Here is a 22,770-nt window from a genome sequence, read left to right as displayed (position 1 = left end):
AGCCCCAGATTGGGCAAGAACAGCCTCACCATGATCAGAAGAAGCCCCAGCTGGGCCGAAGAAGTGTGATCTGAAAAAGCCCAGAAGAAGCTCAGAAGAATAAGGTAAATAATTTAGTATAAAACCCATATTGTGTGATTTGAGATACATAAGCACCATTTTAAACGGTATAGCCTCACACCCTAAAAAATCACACCCTATTGACTACATAGGGCACTACTCACACCCTATTGACTACATAGGGCACTACTCACACCCTATTGACTACATAGGGCACTACTCACACCCTATTGACTACATAGGGCACTACTCACACCCTATTGACTACATAGGGCACTACTCACACCCTATTCACTACATAGGGCACTACTCACACCCTATTGACTACATAGGGCACTACTCACACCCTATTGACTACATAGGGCACTACTCACACCCTATTGACTACATAGGGCACTACTCACACCCTATTCACTACATAGGGCACTACTTTGGGATCATTTCTGGTTGTTGTCACATATGAAAGCATAATGTAGAATTAAGAAACCACACTCCATGACGCAGCCTAGAGAGGGCAAAGAATACCGGAAATGCCTTTTGTCATTCGTATGGAATGAAAAGGGTAGGGTACTATTTCAGAAAATTGAATAAGACTACTGTGCACTAGGTGACTTGAAACATGACCCTCGTGCGCTAACCTGATTGGTTTAGGAGTTTATGACGCACCAGCAGATGGCAATCCAGTCATTTGAGCGGTTTCCCGCGCAGCTCAGCTCTTCTTCTAATTACACCGACGAGGAGAATAAATGGACTTTGTAGAATTCCGGCTACTTTTCTTGATGGTCATCGATTTCTTTAAGCTATTTTTAACGGGTTAGAGTTCGCTTGTGGATGGAGACGTTTAATGAAATTTGACAAGCCCAAAGAGAGATTTTTGGTCTCGTGCGCGCTGCTGAATTCCATTGGTACGTTAATTAGTGCTCTGGGCAGCGCGTGTGCGTGTGCGAGCGCGCCGTGCACGTCTCTCCAGATGGGAGCGCGCGTTTTAACGGGTTTTTAATATTTTCTTTTTCGATGGAGCGTCTCCAGGACTGACTGAACGACTTATGTACTCCCGTGCGAGTGTGTGTGTGTGTGTGTGTGTGTGTGTGGGGTAATCATCGTGACTGTGGCTCGGCTCTTTCTCTCTCTGGAACTCTCCTCGCCTAGCCTATAAAGGTAAGTCATAAGAATCAATATTACCATTCAAACCCATTAGACACGGATAAACGAATGTTATTATTTTTATTATTATTATCATTATTATTATTATTATTAAATGTTTTTAATTTGAGTGAAACTTTACCTCCAGAAACAGATATAATGTATAGATGTATCGCGCGCGCCGCGGTGAACTCCTGTCAAATCACCATGATAATAATAATAATAATAATAATAATAATAATAATAAACAAAGTTAAAGGCGCGCGCGCGCGTGCGTTTTCCAATTGGCTTGACATGATGTTGCCATGTAGATGCGCGCGCCCGCGGCACGACGACGCACCTGCGCGTGACTGACAGATTGACGATTTAAAACGTTTAAACAAAACAAACCACAAAACTACACATTTTTCAAGTTTTGCCCTGAATGACACACAACAAAATGGTGTTTGCACGTTTAAAAAAATATGAAAATGTTTTATTTTTCCTATTTGTTCGGTTTTCTTTTTCATTTTGGTTGTAGTATATATTTGATATGGTTTTAATAAACTCTTATTAGCCTTGATATTAATGACAGGAGGATAGACAAAATGCAAATTAGGTATTGTGAATAAAAAGCTCATCGTTTTGCTCCAGATATGTGGGTTATAGTGTTAAAGCTCTTTTATGAAATTTTCTCAGTGTCTCCTGGACTGGTTTGATCTTGGAGGTGTGTGGTCTGTTTAAACGAATGAGTGTATGACACGCGCACACACACACACACACACACACACACACACACACACACACACACACACACACTGGGTGATAAAAGAGAACGAGACACCTGGTGATAGATGATGACTTATCTGCTTGGATCCTCAGGCAGACGGTGAGAAAGGAAAGGAGTGTGTAGGAGTCAGACAGACAGTGAGAGAGAAAGACAGGGTGTGATTAACAGACAGACAGTGAGAGAGGAAGACAGGGTGTGAATAACAGACAGACAGTGAGAGAGAAAGACGATAAAAGAAAAAGACAGGGAGAGAGTAATAGAAAGGCAGAGAGAGAAAGACAGGGCGTGAGTAACAGACAGAGATCTAGAGAGAAAGACAGGGTGTGAATAACACACAGTGGGAGAGAAAGACAGGGAGAGAGAGAGAGAGAGAGAGAGACAGATGCTGAGAGAGAAAGACAGGGAGTGGGTGATGGACAGACCATGACAGAAACACAAGGAGTCAGAGAGAAAGATGGGGAGTGAATATGGGGGACAGACAGACAGACAGACAGACAGACAGACAGACAAATTGTGAGATAGAAAGACAGGGTGTGAATATGCGACATGAGAGTGAGAGAAGAGAGAGACAGACAGACAGACAGACAGTGAGTTAGAAATACAATAAAGTCATAGTGAGTAATAGACAGAGAGAGACAGACCGTGACAGACTAAGACAGGGAGTCTGAGAAATACAGGCAAGAGATGGACAGGGAGAGAGAAAGACCTGGAGTTAGGGAGAAACACAGTGAGAGGGGGAGAGAGGGAGAGAGAGAGAGAGAGAGAGAGAGAGAGAGAGAGACAGGGTGTGAATAACAGACAGAAAGTGAGGGAGAAATACAATAAGAGAGAAAGACAGGAAGAGAGTTATAGACAGACAGTGACAGAGAAAGACGGGGAGTGAGAGAGAAAGACAGGAGAGAGACAGACTGAGGAAAAAAAAGTCAGGGATGTAGAAAGATGGACAGGGAGGGAGTAAGAGACAGACAGTGAGAGAGAAAGACAGGAGGTGAGTAAGAGAAAGACAGGAGAGAGAGACCAGGTGTGAGAGAGAAGTATAGGGAGTTAGAGAAAAATACAGGGAGTTAGAGAGAGAGACCAGGTGTGAGAGAGAAAGACAGGGTGTGAGTAGCAGAAAGACAGAAGAGAGACAGGGTGTGAGAGAGAAAGACAGGGGGGAGAGAGACAGACAGTGAGAGAGAAAGACAGGGTGTGTGAGAGAGAGACAGACAGTGAGAGAGAAAGACAGGGTGTGAGTTAGAGAAAGACAGGGTGTGAGAGAGAGAGACAGACAGTGAGAGAGAAAGACAGGGTGTGAGTAGCAGAAAGACAGAAGAGAGACAGGGTGTGGGAGAGAAAGACAGGGTGTGGGAGAGAAAGACAGGGTGTGAGAGAGAAAGACAGGAGAGAGAGAGAGACAGACTGAGAGAGAAAGACAGGGTGCGAGTTAGAGAAAGACAGGGTGTGAGAGAGAGAGACAGACAGTGAGAGAGAAAGACAGGGTGTGAGAGAGAGACAGACAGTGAGAGAGAAAGACAGGGTGTGAGAGAGAGAGACAGACAGTGAGAGAGAAAGACAGGGTGTGAGAGAGAGACAGACAGTGAGAGAGAAAGACAGACAGTGAGAGAGAAAGACAGGGTGCGAGTTAGAGAAAGACAGGGTGTGAGAGAGAGAGACAGACAGTGAGAGAGAAAGACAGGGTGTGAGAGAGAGACAGACAGTGAGAGAGAAAGACAGGGTGTGAGTTAGAGAAAGACAGGGTGTGAGAGAGAGAGACAGACAGTGAGAGAGAAAGACAGGGTGTGAGAGAGAGAGACAGACAGTGAGAGAGAAAGACAGGGTGTGAGAGAGAGACAGACAGTGAGAGAGAAAGACAGACAGTGAGAGAGAAAGACAGGGTGCGAGTTAGAGAAAGACAGGGTGTGAGAGAGAGAGACAGACAGTGAGAGAGAAAGACAGGGTGTGAGAGAGAGACAGACAGTGAGAGAGAAAGACAGGGTGCGAGTTAGAGAAAGACAGGGTGTGAGAGAGAGACAGACAGTGAGAGAGAAAGACAGGGTGTGAGTTAGAGAAAGACAGGGTGTGAGAGAGAGACAGACAGTGAGAGAGAAAGACAGGGTGTGAGTTAGAGAAAGACAGGGTGTGAGAGAGAGAGACAGACAGTGAGAGAGAAAGACAGGGTGTGAGTTAGAGAAAGACAGGGTGTGAGAGAGAGAGACAGACAGTGAGAGAGAAAGACAGGGTGTGAGTTAGAGAAAGACAGGGTGTGAGTAGCAGAAAGACAGGGTGTGAGAGAGAGAGACAGACAGTGAGAGAGAAAGACAGGGTGTGAGTTAGAGAAAGACAGGGTGTGAGTAGCAGAAAGACAGGGTGTGAGAGAGAGAGAGAGACAGACAGTGAGAGAGAAAGACAGGGTGTGAGTAGCAGAAAGACAGGAAAGAGAGACAGGCAGTGAGAGAATGAAACATAATACAAAAAAAATAATAGCTCATTGCTAGAAATGGAAACTGTTGTACCGGATCTCTCTCTCTCTCTCTCTCTCTCTCTCTCTCTCTCCCCCTGGTTTTTCTCCTTCTTTCCCTCCTCCAGTCTCCTGCTGTGTGTATGAACATGTTCCCTACTCACTCTATAGTGCACTATTTAGGGTTCAGCCATTTTGTTTGTGAGACTCCTCCGTGGAGAAAAGACATTCCTTGGATGTTTTATTACCCAGAGTGCATCATAAATTTGGTGTTCCACAGTGAGCGCTCAGAGCAACACGCCTTCTCTCAGCTCTGTGGTATCGACAGGCGGGGGTGTGGTGCTTGGAAACTCTCAAGATATAATAACAATCAATAATGTACAAAAATAATATAAGCGCATTAATTTATATTAAAAAAACATAAAACTGGTGGTGTTTATTACAGAACTGGATTCTGTTCTCATCTTATATCACTTCTCATCTTCTCACCTGATATCACATCTTATCTTATATTTTATCTCATATCTCACATCTCATCTTATCTTACATCTCACCTGATATCTGACATTTCAAATTCTCATCTTATGCCATCCTATATCTCATCTTCATCTTATCTTATCTCACCTGATATCTCATTTTATCAATCTCATCTCATATTTCACCTGAGATCTCTCTCATCCCATCCTATTTCATTTCATATCTCACCTGATATTTCACATCTCATCTTATCTCACCTGATATCACATCTCCTCTTATATTTTATCTAATATCTCACTTGTTATCTGACATTTCATATCATCTCATCTTATGCCATACTATCTCATCTTCATCTTATCTTCTCACCTGCTATCTCATTTTATCTTATCACATCAATCTCATCTTATCTCATATCTCACATCTCATCTTATCTCACATCTCACCTGATATGACATTTCATATTATCTCAGCTTATGCCATCCTATATTTAATCTTCATCTTATCTTCTCACCTGATATCTCATTTTATCTTATCACATCAATCTCATATCTCATCTCATCTTGTATCTCATATCTCACCTGGTATCGCTATCTTATCCCATCCTATCTCATATTATATCTCACCTGTTATGTCTTATCCCTTCCTATCTCATCTAATATCAAATCTCATCTTATATCTCATATCTCACCTGATATCTCTTTATCACATCAATCTCATCTCATATCATATCATATCTCACCTGATATCGCTATCTTATCCCATCCTATCTCATCTTATTTCACCTGATATCTCTATCTTGTCCCATCCTATCTCATCTTATTTCACCTGATATCTCTATCTTGTCCCATCCTATCTCATCTAATCTCAAATCTCATCTTATATCTCATATCTCACCTGATATCTCTTTCTTATCCCAACCTCTCTCATCTCGTATCTCATCTTATCTCATGTCTTACATGATATCTCATTTGATATCAGCTTATATCATCCAATTTCTCATCTCACCTGATATTTTATATTTTATCCCATTCCAATCTCATATCTCACCTTATCTCTCATCTCATCTCCTCCAATATCTCATTTCATCTTAAATCTCTCATCTCATCCCATATCTGTTCGTATATCATCTTAGAACCTCCATCCCATATGATTCATGCTATCTCATTTTAGATCTTACCCAGTCTCATATCTCATCTAATCTCATATCTCACCTGATATCTCATATTTTACTTGATATCTCATCTCACCCAATTGATCACAGCTACACTGTCTCGACTATCAGTCACTGTTCCGTTTGTGTCCATGGATGATGCACCAAACTCACGCCACAGGACAGATACAGCTACAGTGTACAGATTAAACACAGTGCTCTAATTAAATATATATTTATATTACAATATATATACATGCTGTAAGGAATGTTTGTGTTCACATGAGCCAGGTTTCTGAGCTGATTTCTGGATACACTCTAGTACTCCCTAATCCCAAAAAAGCAGAATCCGCTACGTCTCTTTAGTGCTTCTCCTTCAGCTTTAATGACCACAGCGTCCCTGTTTGACCAGTGACCATGCTTAACGTACTGCAAAAAAAACGTGTGAAAACACCATGACCAGAATGAATGTTGGTGATGCCAGATATTTCCTTTCCCTGCACTGGGTTTTAAACAATGAGGAAGGAAGAGCCTGCCTTTTTTTGGTCAGTATATGTTATCAGAAATGCACAGGGGCAGGCTGGAATATTTCTCAATTCCTAAAATTTATTTCACAACATTTCTGCAACTTTTTGAAGTCCAGTACCAAATCTGTAGTAATGGAGGGAGAGACAAATCGCACAGACGCCAAGGGATTAATTAAGAAGGAGGAAGTTAGAATTGAAGCACAAGCCAAGGCCAAATTGTGCTGTAGTGTTTTGGACACTAATACATCACGACATCTGAATAAAAATAGTGTCATCATAAACAATAAGCAGCTGTGATGATATTTATCTAGGTATAATGTTCTGAATAAATGCCCTCTTGAATCAGAACTGTGCCCCGCCCCCACAGGCGACTCTTGCTCTACAGTAGTAGCTTGTTTCAGGGTTTTTTTTGTAAGTCTATTCAGCCTTGTCGATATTTAGTAGTGAGCGGACTTTAAGGTGAACAAGATGGCAGGGTGATGAGAATTTGGGCTCAGTTTGATTGACGTGTGTGTCTTCAGTGGTAAGAGTTTAAAAGAAGAATCCTTTGTTTATTATTTTACTCCAAAAACACATAAGCAAGATTAAAAACAAGTCAATGCCAACGTGGTGGTTCAGGCGCCACGACTGCTCCTTCAGGCGCCACGACTGCTCCTTCAGGCGCCGCGACTGCTCCTTCAGGCGCCGCGACTGCTCCTTCAGGCGCCGCGACTGCTCCTTCAGGCGCCGCGACTGCTCCTTCAGGCGCCGCGACTGCTCCTTCAGGCGCCACCACTGACCCTTCAGGCGCCACCACTGACCCTTCAGGCGCCACCACTGACCCTTCAGGTGCCAACTCTACCCCTTCAGGCACCACCACTGACCCTTTCAGGTGCCATTACTGCCTCTTCAGGTGCCACCATTGCCCTGCAGCACCACCACTGTTCTGTTCAAGTGCCACCAGTACCCCTTCAGGTGCCAATACTGGCCCTTCAGGCACCACCTCTGCCTCTTCAGGCGCCACCACTGACCCTTTAAGCATCACCACTGCCTCTTCAGGTGCCACCACTGCCTCTTCAGGTGCCACCACTGCCTCTTCAGGTGCCACCACTGCCCTTCAGGCGCCACCACTGCCCTGTTCAAGTGACACCAGTGCCCCTTCAGGTGCCACTACTGGCCCTTCAGGCGCCACCTCTGCCACTGTCACAGCTCTACCCCTTCAGGTGCCATCACTGCCTCTTCAGATGCCACCATTGCCCCTTCATTACACACGTCATCACACCACACCACTGGGGATTATTTCCCCATAATGGCATGACCCCCAGTGATTTATTCCTTACTTTTAACACAGTATGAGGTGTTATTAAATATGGTGTATGATAGTCTGAAGCAAAATTGAGGCAAACTGTGTTAATGTTTGTTTATTTATTTATTTATTTATTTATTTATTTATTTATTTATTTATCTATCTATCTATCTATCTATCTATCTATCTATCTATCTATCTATCTATCTATCTATCTATCTATCTATCTATCTATCTATCTATCTATCTATCTATCTATCTATCTATCTATCTATCTATCTATTTATTTATCTATTTATTTATTCCGTTTTTCGTTAGTTTTTTTTAGAAAATAGTTATCCATGAAGTTGCTCTGTATTTGTCACCGGCAACTGATTCAATTCTTCGGAGCCGTAGAGAGGAAATGAGAAATCAGTCACAGAGCTGACATTTCATTCTTTTACCTCTCTCTCTCTCTCTCACACACACACAGAGCTGTCTTTTTCAGTCAGTCACACTCATTAGGTACCATTAGTCGGGTTTGATTTGCAAATTAGAGACCAGCGAAGCTTTATATCAGAACATCGACAACCGGATCTCTGTTTTCAGTCGAACTCGGGCGTCATCACTTTATTAAAGGGTCTGTGTTGTGCTTACTTTTTAACTATAAGGAGTTAAAATAGATCATCATTTAAAAGCTAAGTTATAAATAAGCTCAAGTGAGTCACTATGATTGAATACAGAGTGTGATTCACCATATACATTTGAATAACTGCTCGTGATTTAGCCACACTATAAAAACATTTCTTTACCTTTCAGCACAGTGTTTGTGGTGTAGAATGATTCACAAAGTCTTCTCTTCTTAATAATCTTTTCTAAAACGACAAACTAGTTATAAGTCTGAATTCTCAGTATTCATCAGACAGCAGGTAAGAAATACCGGGATGGTCTACTGCTTCCTCCAAGATTCTGCAGTAAGAACTGAAGTGAATGCATTAGAATGCACTAGGTCATGACTGGAATGCAGGTACTGAATCGAATGTAGTGAATCGACTGTAGTAGGTACTGAATCAAATGTATAGGCACCGAATCGAATGCAGTAAGTGCTGAATCGAATGCTGCAGTTACTGAATCAAATGTATTGGCACTGAATCGAATGCATTAGGTACTGAAGCGACTGCCGTAGTTACTGAATCAACTGCAGTACTGAATACTGAATACTGTACAAACTGAATTGAATGCTGTAGTTACTCAATCGAATGCTATAGTCACTGAATCGTATGCTATTTGTACTGAATCGAATGCTGTAGGTACCGAATCGAATGTAGTATGAACTGAATCTAATGCATTTAGTACTGAATTAATTCGTTAAATACTGAATTAATTGCATTAGGTACTGAATCAACTGCAGTAGGTACTGAATTAAATTCAGGAAGTACTGAATCAAATTATGTATGTACTGAATCAAATGCAGAAGGCACTGAAATGAGTGCATTAAGTACCGAATCATACCGAATGTAGTATGAACTGAATCTAATGCATATAGTACTGAATTAATTCATTAAATACTGAATTAATTGCAATAGGTACTGAATTGAATGCAGTAGGTTTAAAGCTTGCTGAGTGTACAGGGTTCTGTCAAGCTGCAACAGGAAACAGCCTTCTCCAAACTGTCACAAAGTTGTGAGCATAAAATTGCCTGAAATGTCTCAGTATGCTCTACAAACAGGTTCCTAAACCCTGAAAAACAGCTCCACACACACCTTAATCCTTTATACACTCCTCCACCACACTTTACTGTGAGCACTGTGTTCTGGTAGCTGGCGTTCTCCAAGGCATCCATCAAACCCAGATTCATCCATCAGCTTGCCAGCGTGATTCATTGCTCCAAAGAACATTTCCACTGCTTCGGAGTCCAGTGGCGGTGCTTTACACCACTCCAGCTTTACACTTGGCATTGCTGCTCGCTGATGGAAAGCCGTCTCATGAAGCTTTAAGGAAGTGGTGGCTCAGTGGTCACTGCGTCACTGATCAAAAGATCAGGGTTCAACCCCCTGAACTGCCAAGTTACCCTTAACCTTTATCCGGTGACGCTTCACTATGGCTGACCCTGCACTCTGACCCCAGCCTCCTAATAAACTGGGACAAACTGATGAAACCCTTTTTTGGGCAGTGGAGGCTCAAGTGTTTAAGGCTCTGTGTTGTTGATCAGGGTTCAAGCCCCAGCACTGCCAAACTGCCCCTGTTGTGCCCTTGAGCAAGGCCCTTAACCCTCTCTGCTCCAGGGGTGCTGTATCATAGCTGACCCTGTGCTCTGACCCCAACTTCTATGGTTGGGATATGTGAAGAAGAAATGTTCATTGTGCTGTAATGTATATGTGATAGATAAAGGCTTCTTCGTCTTCATCGTCTTCATTTTCTTCATCTTCTCCGTCTTCCTTTTCTTCGTCTTTTTCTTCTACTTCTCGAAGCTCAGTTCTTCTACTGATGGTGCTTCTACTGGAAGTTTGTAACTCTGTACTAGAGGATAACTGAATCTCAGTTGCCTTCAGTTTTGCGCTGTCTTCTGCTTCATGGCTGAGTTGTTCTTGCTCCTAGATGCTTCTATTTCATATTATAATCGTTGCACTTACAGTCGTTAGATCTACTGACTTGACTGAAGTGCATCTATAGAGATCACATGGCTAGGTGCTTGTTCTTATGCACCTGTTGGCACAGGGCGTGGCTGAAACACCCGAACGCAATAATGGGGGGGGGGGCCCTATTTTTTATACTTTTGGCCCTATTGTGTATTTATCTGACCAAAAAACAGGGACGTTATACGTTTCCCTTTAGAAAGAGCACGAATAAAAGACGTCGGCTTGTACCGACATGCAAAAAGCTTCCCCATTAGCAGAGGAAGCTATTAGTCAGCTAATGAATATTGATAAACATGGAGAAGAGGCTGCAGAACGGTTTATGGAAACAATCTCTGAAGATTATATAGGCATGACTTTCAGTGTAAACATCTCCTGAGACGTGTTTCCTAGACATTTATGAATAATGCAGTAACGCACTCAAACGATAAGAAGCAGGACCCTTTTGGAGGATGCTTCTAAGAGGTGTGTGTGTGTGTGAGAGAGAGAGAGTGAGAGTGAGAGAGAGAGAGAGAGAGAGTAGGATTTCAAACAGATAAAAAGTTCACTTTTGCATAATGTACTTTTTAACAAATCTGTGTTAAGTGTAATTTAGAGCTAGTATTAATTTTAAGTCCTGGAATATAACAGGGTAGGAGGGTGTGTGTGTGTGTGTGTGTGTGTGCTTCATTAGTATGTTTGTAAGTGTGTGTGAGTGAGTATATCCTCCTCAATGATAATACAGGATTTGGCTGGAGGCCAGCAAGTCAGCGTTTGTGTCCCTCTTCGTCCTTGCTGGTTTGATGGAGAGAGCCCGATTGGATGAACTCCAGAGACCAGCTTTGCTTCTCTTCTACGGCTATATAAGCAGATCAGACTGTTCCAGTGCCGCGCCGTCGCTCACGTGTGTAGACATAGTGTAGTGTTTTCACTTCAGCTTCAGGGTTTATGTAGTTAGAGGTTATAAACTCCAGTTAAACAGAATCCTGGGTTTATGTAGTTAGAGGTTATAAACTCCAGTTAAACAGAATCCTGGGTTTATGTAGTTAGAGGTTATAAACTCCAGTTAAACAGAATCCTGGGTTTATGTAGTTAGAGGTTATAAACTCCAGTTCAACAGAATCCTGGGTTTATGTAGTTAGAGGTTATAAACTCCAGTTCAACAGAATCCTGGGTTTATGTAGTTAGAGGTTATAAACTCCAGTTCAACAGAATCCTGGGTTTATGTAGTTAGAGGTTATAAACTCCAGTTAAACAGAATCCTGGGTTTATGTAGTTAGAGGTTATAAACTCCAGTTAAACAGAATCCTGGGTTTATGTAGTTGGAGGTTTCACACTGCTCCTCCTTTCCCCTGGGGTTAACACTGAATCCTGGCTCTTCAGAATCTGCCCTTGTTCCACACTCTACATTCCTAACCCCTGCTGCAACCTTCTGCTTATTTACATATTCACCATCAACACTCCTGATTGGAGAAATCCAGCGCTCGCTTTAAATAACGACTCGTCTCACACTTTCACTTTAATCAGTGAGGAAAAAGGTTCAGGTCTGTGTTTCTGCACTCGAGCATCTTTTTTTGCTCTCTGTAAGTTTCTCATCTAGTCAACCAGACATTCGTTCCTCGATATCTTCGACTTCCTCTAATGTTTCAGCGTGACGTATTTCCCCCTCGCTCCAGAGCGCACTTCCGTGATGTCGGGCGTTTTGCCTCCTGACTCTATCTACCGAGGCGTTTTTGTTAAGCATCTCTACCTCCTGGTTTTCACCTGATATGAGGCACAGAGGCGCTGCTCAGTTTCTGATTGGGTTTCTGATCTTTTGCTGTAACATTAACAGCGCATGGTTTCACACTGAACACGTTCGGCACCGCCATGTGGGGTTAACACTGCTGACTCTGAGTCAGAACCCCGGGGGAAAAGACCTGCTTCATAACCCTGCTCCTACAGCAACAACCCCCGCCCCTTACAAGGTAATTTCAGCAATATTTTTGTAATGTTCCATGTTTAGAAAGCGGCTGTACGAATCCTCAACAAGGTGAATCTTCCTTTCTCGTATTCGGCTGAGTTCGTTTCAGCGACAGCGCGCCTGCAGTCAGACGTAACGGGATCAGTTCAGCCAGAGGAAACATAAAGAGAAGATGGAGAGCAGAAAAGAAATAGAGAAGCAACATGTCGGCCGAACATATCGTCAGGAGGTGCTTGTGTAACAGCTGCTGGGCTCCGCAGTGTGAGGGTGTAATCAGTGTGCATCCTACACGTCTCAGGAACTTTACAGGAGCGACCAGCATGGCTTTTCCAGAAGCTTCCCCTCTGTCCGTTGTGTTGTGGTGATGCTGTCTAACATGTCGCTGCATTGCTACTCGACTGGGTTGAGGTGTGAGGGGTGACGGCTACAGCTTACAACGTACATCATTTTCATCCTCATGAGTGAATTGGCATATATAAGGGGCGGAGCCATGCTAAAATGGACCACGTCCATAAGGATGAAAATATTTCCTCATGTCCCCGTCTTCCCCTTCGACAGATCGAACACAGAGTTGATTGTGTTTGCTGATCGCTGCAGCCGAAACGGCTCGGCTAATCGGCGCACTTAATTATTTCCTCCCTACCTTCCCGACCTCTTAACGAGGCAATTCTCAGGAATCCGACAGCGTGGGCGTAAACACATCACACTTTGGTGTACCTGCTGAACATAAATCGTCTCGCCATTGTTGTCTGCTCAGGCTCCGTTTGTCTCAGAGGAGGTAGCGCGATAAGACGTTTCATTGACCTTTGCTAATTATATCCTTCCTCCACTTCTTTTTCACACGTTTCCTGGCTGCCGGTGTAATTGTGTAATTGTGGTTGGAACGTGTCAGAGAGCAGACAGGCGATGCTAATCTGACCGACATAAATCCACCTCATCATCTGTCTGAATTAGCCTTCCTTAAACAGTCCTGTGACAAATCCAATCCAACACACACACACACACACACACACTCACACTCTCTCTCTCTCTCATTGTGTCTGTCTCTCTCTCTGTGTCTGTCTCTCTCTCTCTCTCTCTGTGTCTGTCTCTCTCTCTATGTCTCTCTTTCACACTCTCTCGTGCTCTCTCTCTCTCTCTCTCGCTCTCTCTCTCTGTGTCTGTCTCTCTCTCTGTCTCTTTCACACTCTCTGTCTCTCTCTCTGTCTCTCTCTGTCTCTCTTTCACACTCTCTCTCTCTCTCTCTCTCTCTCTCGCTCTCTCTCTCTGTCTGTCTCTCTCTCTGTCTCTCTTTCACACTCTCTCTCTCTCTCTCTGTGTCTGTCTCTCTCTCTGTGTCTCTCTTTCACACTCTCTCGCGCTCTCTCTCTCTCGCGCTCTCTCTCTCTCTCTCTTTCATACTCTCTCGCTCTCTCTCTCTCTCTCTGTGTCTGTCTCTCTTTCACACTCTCTCGCGCTCTCTCTCTCCCTCTGTGTCTCTCTCCTCTGCTCTCTCTCTGTTTCTCCTGCTCTCTCTCTCTCTCTCTCTCTCTCTCTCTCTCTCTGTTTCTCCTGCTCTCTCTCTCTGTGTCTCTCTCCTCTGTCCTCTCTCTCTCTCTCTCTCTCTGTTTCTCCTGCTCTCTCTCTCTCTGTGTCTCTCTCCTCTGTCCTCTCTCTCTCTCTCTCTCTCTCTCTCTCTCTCTCTCTCTCTCTCTCTCTCTCTCTCTGTGTGTGCTTCTCTGTACACAACATTATGTTGCCATGATGCCCACTGATGTTTTCTCCGATTATATGACATCATAATCTGTGTGAATGTGCTTCACAAAAAACATCACGCAAAAAATACACCAAAGGAGCTAATAAAATAGGAATGATCCAGTAAACATAAGAATCAGGGGTTTTGAACTCTCGCAGGTGTTTTGGAACTCTTGCAGGTGTTTTGGAGCTCTCGCAGGTGTTTTGGAACTCTCGCAGGTGTTTTGGAGCTCTCGCAGGTGTTTTGGAGCTCTCGCAGGTGTTTTGGAGCTCTCGCAGGTGTTTTGGAGCTCTCGCAGGTGTTTTGGAACTCTTGCAGGTGTTTTGGAGCTCTCGCAGGTGTTTTGGAACTCTCGCAGGTGTTTTGGAACTCTTGCAGGTGTTTTGGAGCTCTTGCAGGTGTTTTGGAGCTCTCGCAGGTGTTTTGGAACTCTTGCAGGTGTTTTGGAACTCTTGCAGGTGTTTTGGAACTCTTGCAGGTGTTTTGGAACTCTTGCAGGTGTTTTGGAGCTCTCGCAGGTGTTTTGGAACTCTTGCAGGTGTTTTGGAACTCTTGCAGTTGTTTTGGAGCTCTCGCAGGTGTTTTAAAATCTCACAAGTGTTTTGAACTGCTGGTGTATTGTACTCTTGTAGGTGTTTCACAGTCTTGTAGGTGTTTTGGATTGCTTGCAGGAGTTTTAAAATCTCGCAGGTGTTTAAAAAAAAAAACCCTCACTGCTATTTTGAACTCTCGCAGGTTTTTTTAACTCTCACAGGTGTTTTGAGCTCTTGCTGGTATTATCAGTTCCTTCAGAACTTTCTGTCTCTTTCTGTTGGAGGCTACCAGTTCTTCACCATTTATTTCTTTATTTTTTTAAAAAGAAAAATCAATATTCAGCAAAGACACACCACAGGCGATTATTTTTCTCAATACATAGAACTAGCCACGAGTGTCCGTTTTATGAAACTGACATTTCTCTGAATAACCACTTGCTCATTTTAGGTTCATGTTTATTAAAAATTGGACACAAATGACGGAAAAAAAATGGCAAGAACAGACACCACAGCGTGTGCAAGCAGTGTTGCAGCTCTGAATGAACACACACACATACACACACACACACACACACACAAGAAAATATGAATAATTGCCCTGCACACAAATCCCAAAACCAACAGCTGGAATTATTTATTATTCTAAATTCAGTGTGTAAGAATGGACTTGGCTGTTTTATGTATTTGAAAAAAAAACACAAATTTAAATAATTAAATGCAAAATGTCGCTCTTTTTTGATGTTTACAACAGAGTTTATTATTTAGGGATTATTTATTTATTTTTATCTATAAGGTATTTATTTATTTCATTATTTATTTATTTGATTTTTTTTATTAATTTATTTATTCATTTTATTCAAATCAAACCATGATAAATAATTGACAGTATTTTACATTTAAATGAGAATTGATTAATTATTATTATTATTATTATTATTACTAACGTTAATCTTCACAGATCACAACTTTTTTATGAATTTTGAAGCTTAAAAACATGACTTCCTCACCACCACCACTGAACTTCATCTCTTACCCTCTTGATTTAAAATCATCTCTCCTGATCAGCTCCACTCGGCTCTTCTGCTCTTTTACTGGATGAATCTGTTATTAGTAGAAACACAACGAGGCTGCTCAAGTCAAGTCAAGAAGCTTTTATTGACATTTCAACCATACACTGATCAGCCATAACATTACGACCACCTATCTAATATTGTGTTGGTCCCCCTTTGAGGCATGGACTCCACTAGATCCCTGAAGGTGTGCTGTGGTATCTGGTACCATGGCAGCAGATCCTTTAAGTCCTCTAAGTTGCGAGATGAGATGCAAGGTCCATGGGGATACTTGCAGGACTTAAAGGATACTTTTGATAGATACTGACCACTGCAGACCGGGAACACCCCTCAAGAGCTGCAGTTTTGGAGATGCAATTTGGCCCTTATGGTCAAACTCGCTCAAATCCTTACGCTTGTCCATTTTTCCTGCTTCTAACACATCAACTTTGAGGACAAAATGTTCACTTGCTGCTTAATATATCCCACCCACTAACAGGTGCCACGATGAGGAGATCATCAGTCTTATAGCAACACAGAGCTACATAACACAGCCTGAGTAGATCCTGTAGTAGTTGAGTTTCCTGTTCGGTGTGATGACGTTTAACGTCCCTGACGTCCTCTGTTGTCTTGTTTAGCCACTTGTTCCCGTCATAACCGTCTTTTTCAAAACTTAAAACATGACAAATGTGGGTTTTTTTTAATGTGAAAAATATCTTAAGCTTCAGTTAAACACGGGCCTGATTTCAGGCATTTCACCAAAAACCCATTTAAAAAAAGCCAGGATGTCGATGGTTGCAGTTTTAGGACTCGTTCCTGCAGCACTCTGTTTTCGAACATGTTAAGTAAATGAATAAAGCGTAAGAGGAGCTCCTCACTTCTCTAAACCAAACACCGAGAACCAGTGAAGCAAACGGAACGTTCTTTAAACCGAAGCCGAGGAAGCTTGTCAGGATTCACCAGGATTCAGATAGATGGAGGGTGGGGGTTGTGGGGGGCTTTACCAGCTCATCCTGTCAGTCAAACCTTCACCTCGGAGATCTCCGGCGTCTTAAAGCAGGATGAAATGTTTCATAAATCTATGGTTATAAACTTATGTAATGGTTATATGGTTTATAACAAAATCTTTTCAAAGCCAGAATATCGTGGTATATTCCCCAGACCCGATGATCGACACACTCCATCACGGGATCTCCGTATCTCCAAGCCTGCGGCGTTGCTCTGATTAATAATTCATTTGGACGTTCCGGCGATCGACGCGGGGACCGATGGATGTTCGGTTCAGCCTGCAGCAAGACTTTAATACAAGCAGATTGGAACAAACTGCAGTGCTGGACATGGGAGAGAGAAAATCCGGCTTTTTTTTTATATTTCCATTTCCTCAGTTAAGTGTTTGAAATATTTCCACTGATGCTAATACGAAGGCAAACATAGTGAAGTTTACAGTCACGACCTTTTAGTGAATCATATGCTCTACAGCTTTCACACACTCACGTGACACACGTTCGCAGCCTGAGCCAGACACATAGAGCTGATAACACACATTACACACTAGATACTCAAAATGAGTGTTTATTACATTTTTGTTTTTTTCAAACCCAGATATGAAAATCTATGAAGTTTATTATTTAAATGATTAAATCATCAAAATAAAGTATAAATATCCAAGGAGTGAGAAAACGCCATGATTTTAATACTAAATAAATAAGATTTAAATATAATATTATAATACATTAATAATAATATATTTTAAATAATACACAACTCACAAAAAGTTAAGGATATGTTATGAGTGGTAATTGGTCAGTTTTTGTGTGGTCCTCGGTCAGGTTGAAGAATCTTTAATTTAGAATTTTCCCTTCAGTATTAGTGGAAACTTGTACTGCAAAAATCTTTAAATTATGAAGGGAAAGGGTTTGACCTGAAGCTTTCACACATCCTCTTTGTGCATATATATGAAACAACAATTTCCAATTCCTTTTTCTAGCTCTCTTTTATTCATAATTTATGTCTCTTTCAGTTGCTTTTATAGTGCGCAATGGAGGTGTGACCCTCAGCCTGGTTATGAGCAGAGCACTGAAAGTCCTGGAACATATAATATCTTTAAAAGATGACTGCCTTTTAGCTCCGCCACTGGAGACAATCAGGGGAGCAAGGCCAGCGAAGAGGGTGATCATATTTTATTTAGCTTTTCCTCTCACAGCTTCTTTGAAAACAAGGTTCTTCTGCCTGACAGCGAGCGGTGTCATGTCGAGGCTGGCATGAGGCGAAGCTTTGCACTTCCACCTTCTGCAGTTTCCAAAAACGAAATCCTTTAATACTCCATCATTCCAGACCATGCCAAAGGCGAGGGATCATCTTTTATTCATCCTGGATCCGTGTGAACGTGCCGGGGTTCTGTGCGTTCGTGAAGATTCCATGTTTTAATAAAGTTTGTCATCTCTCTAGGACAGTCTAGATTATTGTGTTCAGACATAAGGAATGAGATGTGAGGTGTTGTAGTCTTTCTTTTCTGGCTGTGGTTAGTAGCCTGGATATGATAAGAAGCAACACAGTGATGTTCTAGAAATTGTAAATTGAAAGCAATTTATTTAATTTAGTGCAGCAAGGCTGGACGCATTCCAAGGCTGTGGAGATTTATATTTACTTCCCTGGCAGACAAGCTTTTTCTTTTCTTCATCTGTTTATCACGTTTTGTTTAACTCTCTTTCTTAGACGCCAAAAACTGGACTTTGCTCCTGTTTTCTTGTGTCCATGTTCAGCATCGGATGTCTGTCATGTTCCACTCCACAGTGGAGGTTAATATGAGGCTCATATGAAAGTAGACACTCAGGAATTTGTAGCGTTTCAGAAGGATTTTTGTTTCTCCCTAACCTACTAGAGGCAATATATTCATAGAAAAGTTCCCAAAAACGCTTATTTTTCCCACACAAATGTTTGCATCTTCTAAGTAAATGTTGATATCAAACCCATTTCTGCTCTCTGAGATGTTCTCCAAGTGCATGTTCATCTAAAAAGCAGCTCAAATGTGACCTTCAACCAGTAAAACTCTGTGTAAGGTTCTCCAACAGAGGGAAAAACACACGTCGAACACACACTGAAAGCCAACAGACTCATTTTAGATCAGACTCACAGCCCGAACATCATTCAGTTCTTTATACCGATTGAAAATGTCCGTTTCTGTTCTGTCGATGTAATGGAGCACCAGTGTGCTGGGAAAAAAACAACACCAGTTAAGTTGTCTTTATTCGTCACATACATTACTGCACAATGAAATTCTTCGCATATCCCTTCCTTGTGGGGACGGGGTCAGAGCACAGGGTTTTCATTTGCTTTCTCCAGACCATCAGGATTTCTAATTTCAGTGTCCTCTTTAACACCAGATTTAATCCTCAGACCATAAACAGACTTTTAACACTGATTACCGATCACAGATTCTGCCTCTCTATCATCCATTTGCACCCATTTTATTTCTCCTCCATTTTATAACCTCGCAATCTTCCTGTGACCCAGACGGCGGCGAGTTCGGCTCACGGTTCCTTCCTCGTGACGTTCCGTTAAAGTTTTCCCATTCCAGTGAAGAACTGAAAATAAGCGTGAAAAAAAAAAATCCTCCATGGCTGATTAGAAAAATATATCCAACAGGGATATTTGCAGATGTAATGAGCTGATGAGGAATCTTATTATATAAAGTCGAGGGAGGAAGAGTAGAGAAACCCGGGAGCCTGAACCTCACCTGCTGCAGCAGCCGGAGTTTCCAATTAAACAGAATCCTGGGTTTATGTAGTTAGAGGTTATAAACTCCAGTTCAACAGAATCCTGGGTTTATGTAGTTAGAGGTTATAAACTCCAGTTCAACAGAATCCTGGGTTTATGTAGTTAGAGGTTATAAACTCCAGTTCAACAGAATCCTGGGTTTATGTAGTTAGAGGTTATAAACTCCAGTTCAACAGAATCCTGGGTTTATGTAGTTAGAGGTTATAAACTCCAGTTCAACAGAATCCTGGGTTTATGTAGTTAGAGGTTATAAACTCCAGTTCAACAGAATCCTGGGTTTATGTAGTTAGAGGTTATAAACTCCAGTTCAACAGAATCCTGGGTTTATGTAGTTAGAGGTTATAAACTCCAGTTCAACAGAATCCTGGGTTTATGTAGTTAGAGGTTATAAACTCCAGTTCAACAGAATCCTGGGTTTATGTAGTTAGAGGTTATAAACTCCAGTTAAACAGAATCCTGGGTTTATGTAGTTAGAGGTTATAAACTCCAGTTCAACAGAATCCTGGGTTTATGTAGTTAGAGCATCTCCAAAACTGCAGATCATTTGGGTTGTTCTCAGTCTGCAGTGGTCAGTATCTATTAAAAGTATCCTTTATGTCCTGAAAGTATCCAAGACCTGTATCTTTTATGTCATGGAGGCCCCACCTCACAACTTACTGGACTTAAAGGATCTGCTGCTAACATCTTGGTGCCAGATCCCACAGCACACCTTCAGGGATCTAGTGGAGTCCAGGCCTTGACGGGTCAGAGCTGTTTTGGCAACACAATATCAGGCGGGTGGTCATAATGTTATGCCTGATCAGTGTCAAGTCATGAGATAATTTAAAAGGCATTTGTTAGACGTCTCGTCCACCAGTCGGAATCGTCGACCATCTTGAAAATTTTTCCTCATCCTGCGTCAACGCCTGGTAGCTCCGCCCCTCTTCCGCTTTTATGTAAGCAAAGCTGCGAGTGTTGAGTGCATGAAGTGTCCAACATTCCTCAACATTATTTCATGGCTTAATGTCATTTGTGTGAAACCGAATTGCAAATACACAAATTCCACTGAACACTAAACTCTAAAGAGAGTCAGAGTCAGAGCAAAAGCGTCGAGCCGAGCAGCACCCGGTTCCAGCTACGCTCACGCCTCTACAGTTCCAGCTCCGTTCATCTCGCTTTTTGTGCGTTGCGCTTGTTTCTAATCTAAGGCTTTGTTGTGTAAATCGCGCAGTGCCTCCGGGACACGGTTAAAGCCTGCAATTACAATTACAGCGTTTTCAGCAAGTGTTATTCCAATCAGTTTTGCCTCATCAGCAAGTTCACGCCTACAACACACAATTATACAGCTTTAATCTGAAGGACAGTGGAGACAAACCTGCCCCCTGTCACTCACTCTCTCACACACACACACACACACACACGTGCTGGGACAAGCGTTTGAGTCTTAACAAACACGTCAGGACGCATACATGCCACGTCAATATTTAGCATGTAGACAGGAGAAAGAGGTCAGTGCAGCGGTGTTTGTACACCATCCATCTCTTAGACACCTGCAAATGAACAAACACCTGCTTCTGCAGACCAGACGGAGGACAAACACACACACATACACACACACACACACACACACACAGTTATACCTCAGCCAATCAGAATCCTGTCCAACATCCAGCCACTCACTGTCCTCACCATGCATCACTGCAAATCAACCACAACAAACCTCAGTGTGTGGGTGTTTGTATGTGTCATTAGGTGTGTGGGTGTGTGTGTGTGTGTGTGTGAGTGTGGGTATATGTGTTGGTGCATATGTGTGTGTGAGAATGTGGGTTTAAGTGTTGGTATAGGTGTAGGGGGGTGTGTGTGGGTATATGTGTTGGTGTATGTGTGTGTGTGTGTGAATGTGGGTTTAAGTGTTGGTATAGGTGTTGGGGGGGTGTGGGTATATGTGTTGGTGTGTGTGTGTGTGTGAGTGTGGGTATATGTGTTGGTGCATATGTGTGTGTGAGAATGTGGGTTTAAGTGTTGGTATAGGTGTAGGGGGGTGTGTGTGGGTATATGTGTTGGTGCATATGTGTGTGTGAGAATGTGGGTTTAAGTGTTGGTATAGGTGTAGGGGGGTGTGTGTGGGTATATGTGTTGGTGTATGTGTGTGTGTGTGAATGTGGGTTTAAGTGTTGGTATAGGTGTAGGGGAGTGTGTGTGGGTATATGTGTTGGTGTATGTGTGTGTGTGTGAATGTGGGTTTAAGTGTTGGTATAGGTGTAGGGGGTGTGTGTGGGTATATGTGTTGGTGTGTGTGTGTGTGAATGTGGGTTTAAGTGTTGGTATAGGTGTAGGGGGGTGTGTGTGGGTATATGTGTTGGTGTATGTGTGTGTGTGTGTGTGAATGTGGGTTTAAGTGTTGGTATAGGTGTAGGGGGTGTGTGTGGGTATATGTGTTGGTGGATGTGTGTGTGTGTGTGTGAATGTGGGTTTAAGTGTTGGTATAGGTGTAGGGGGGTGTGTGGGTATATGTGTTGGTGTGTGTGTGAATGTGGGTTTAAGTGTTGGTATAGGTGTAGGGTGTGTGTGTGGGTATATGTGTTGGTGTGTGTGTGTGTGAATGTGGGTTTAAGTGTTGGTATAGGTGTAGGGGGGTGTGTGGGTATTTGTGTTGGTGGGGGTGTGGGTGAATGTGGGTTTAAGTGTTGGTATAGGTGTAGGGGGGTGTGTGGGTATATGTGTTGGTGTGTGTGTGTGTGAATGTGGGTTTAAGTGTTGGTATAGGTGTAGGGGGTGTGTGTGGGTATATGTGTTGGTGTATGTGTGTGTGTGTGTGTGTGAATGTGGGTTTAAGTGTTGGTATAGGTGTAGGGGGTGTGTGTGGGTATATGTGTTGGTGTATGTGTGTGTGTGTGTGTGAATGTGGGTTTAAGTGTTGGTATAGGTGTAGGGGGTGTGTGTGGGTATATGTGTTGGTGTATGTGTGTGTGTGTGTGTGAATGTGGGTTTAAGTGTTGGTATAGGTGTAGGGGGTGTGTGTGGGTATATGTGTTGGTGTATGTGTGTGTGTGTGTGTGAATGTGGGTTTAAGTGTTGGTATAGGTGTAGGGGAGTGTGTGTGGGTATATGTGTTGGTGTATGTGTGTGTGTGTGTGTGAATGTGGGTTTAAGTGTTGGTATAGGTGTAGGGGAGTGTGTGTGGGTATATGTGTTGGTGTATGTGTGTGTGTGTGAATGTGGGTTTAAGTGTTGGTATAGGTGTAGGGGAGTGTGTGTGGGTATATGTGTTGGTGTATGTGTGTGTGTG

The 22,770-nt window shown here is 42.7% G+C and overlaps 1 protein-coding gene across 2 annotated transcripts in view; it reads left to right on the top strand.

Annotated features, from left to right (window-relative positions):
- The first annotated feature begins 806 nt into the window (after positions 1–806).
- Positions 807–22,770, top strand: part of chrm3a (cholinergic receptor, muscarinic 3a) — a 168,084-nt gene continuing 146,120 nt past the window's right edge. For both annotated transcript variants that reach the window (XM_058398528.1, XM_058398527.1), the window contains exon 1: positions 807–1,218. The gene's annotated coding sequence lies outside the window, so the exon portion shown is untranslated. The remainder of the gene's footprint in view (positions 1,219–22,770) is intronic.

Source organism: Hemibagrus wyckioides, linkage group LG09 (genome assembly GCF_019097595.1).
Source record: "Hemibagrus wyckioides isolate EC202008001 linkage group LG09, SWU_Hwy_1.0, whole genome shotgun sequence".
In the NCBI taxonomy this organism is placed as follows: domain Eukaryota; kingdom Metazoa; phylum Chordata; class Actinopteri; order Siluriformes; family Bagridae; genus Hemibagrus; species Hemibagrus wyckioides.
Note: the sequence above shows the minus strand (reverse complement) of the source record. Positions and strands in the feature narration are given on the sequence as shown.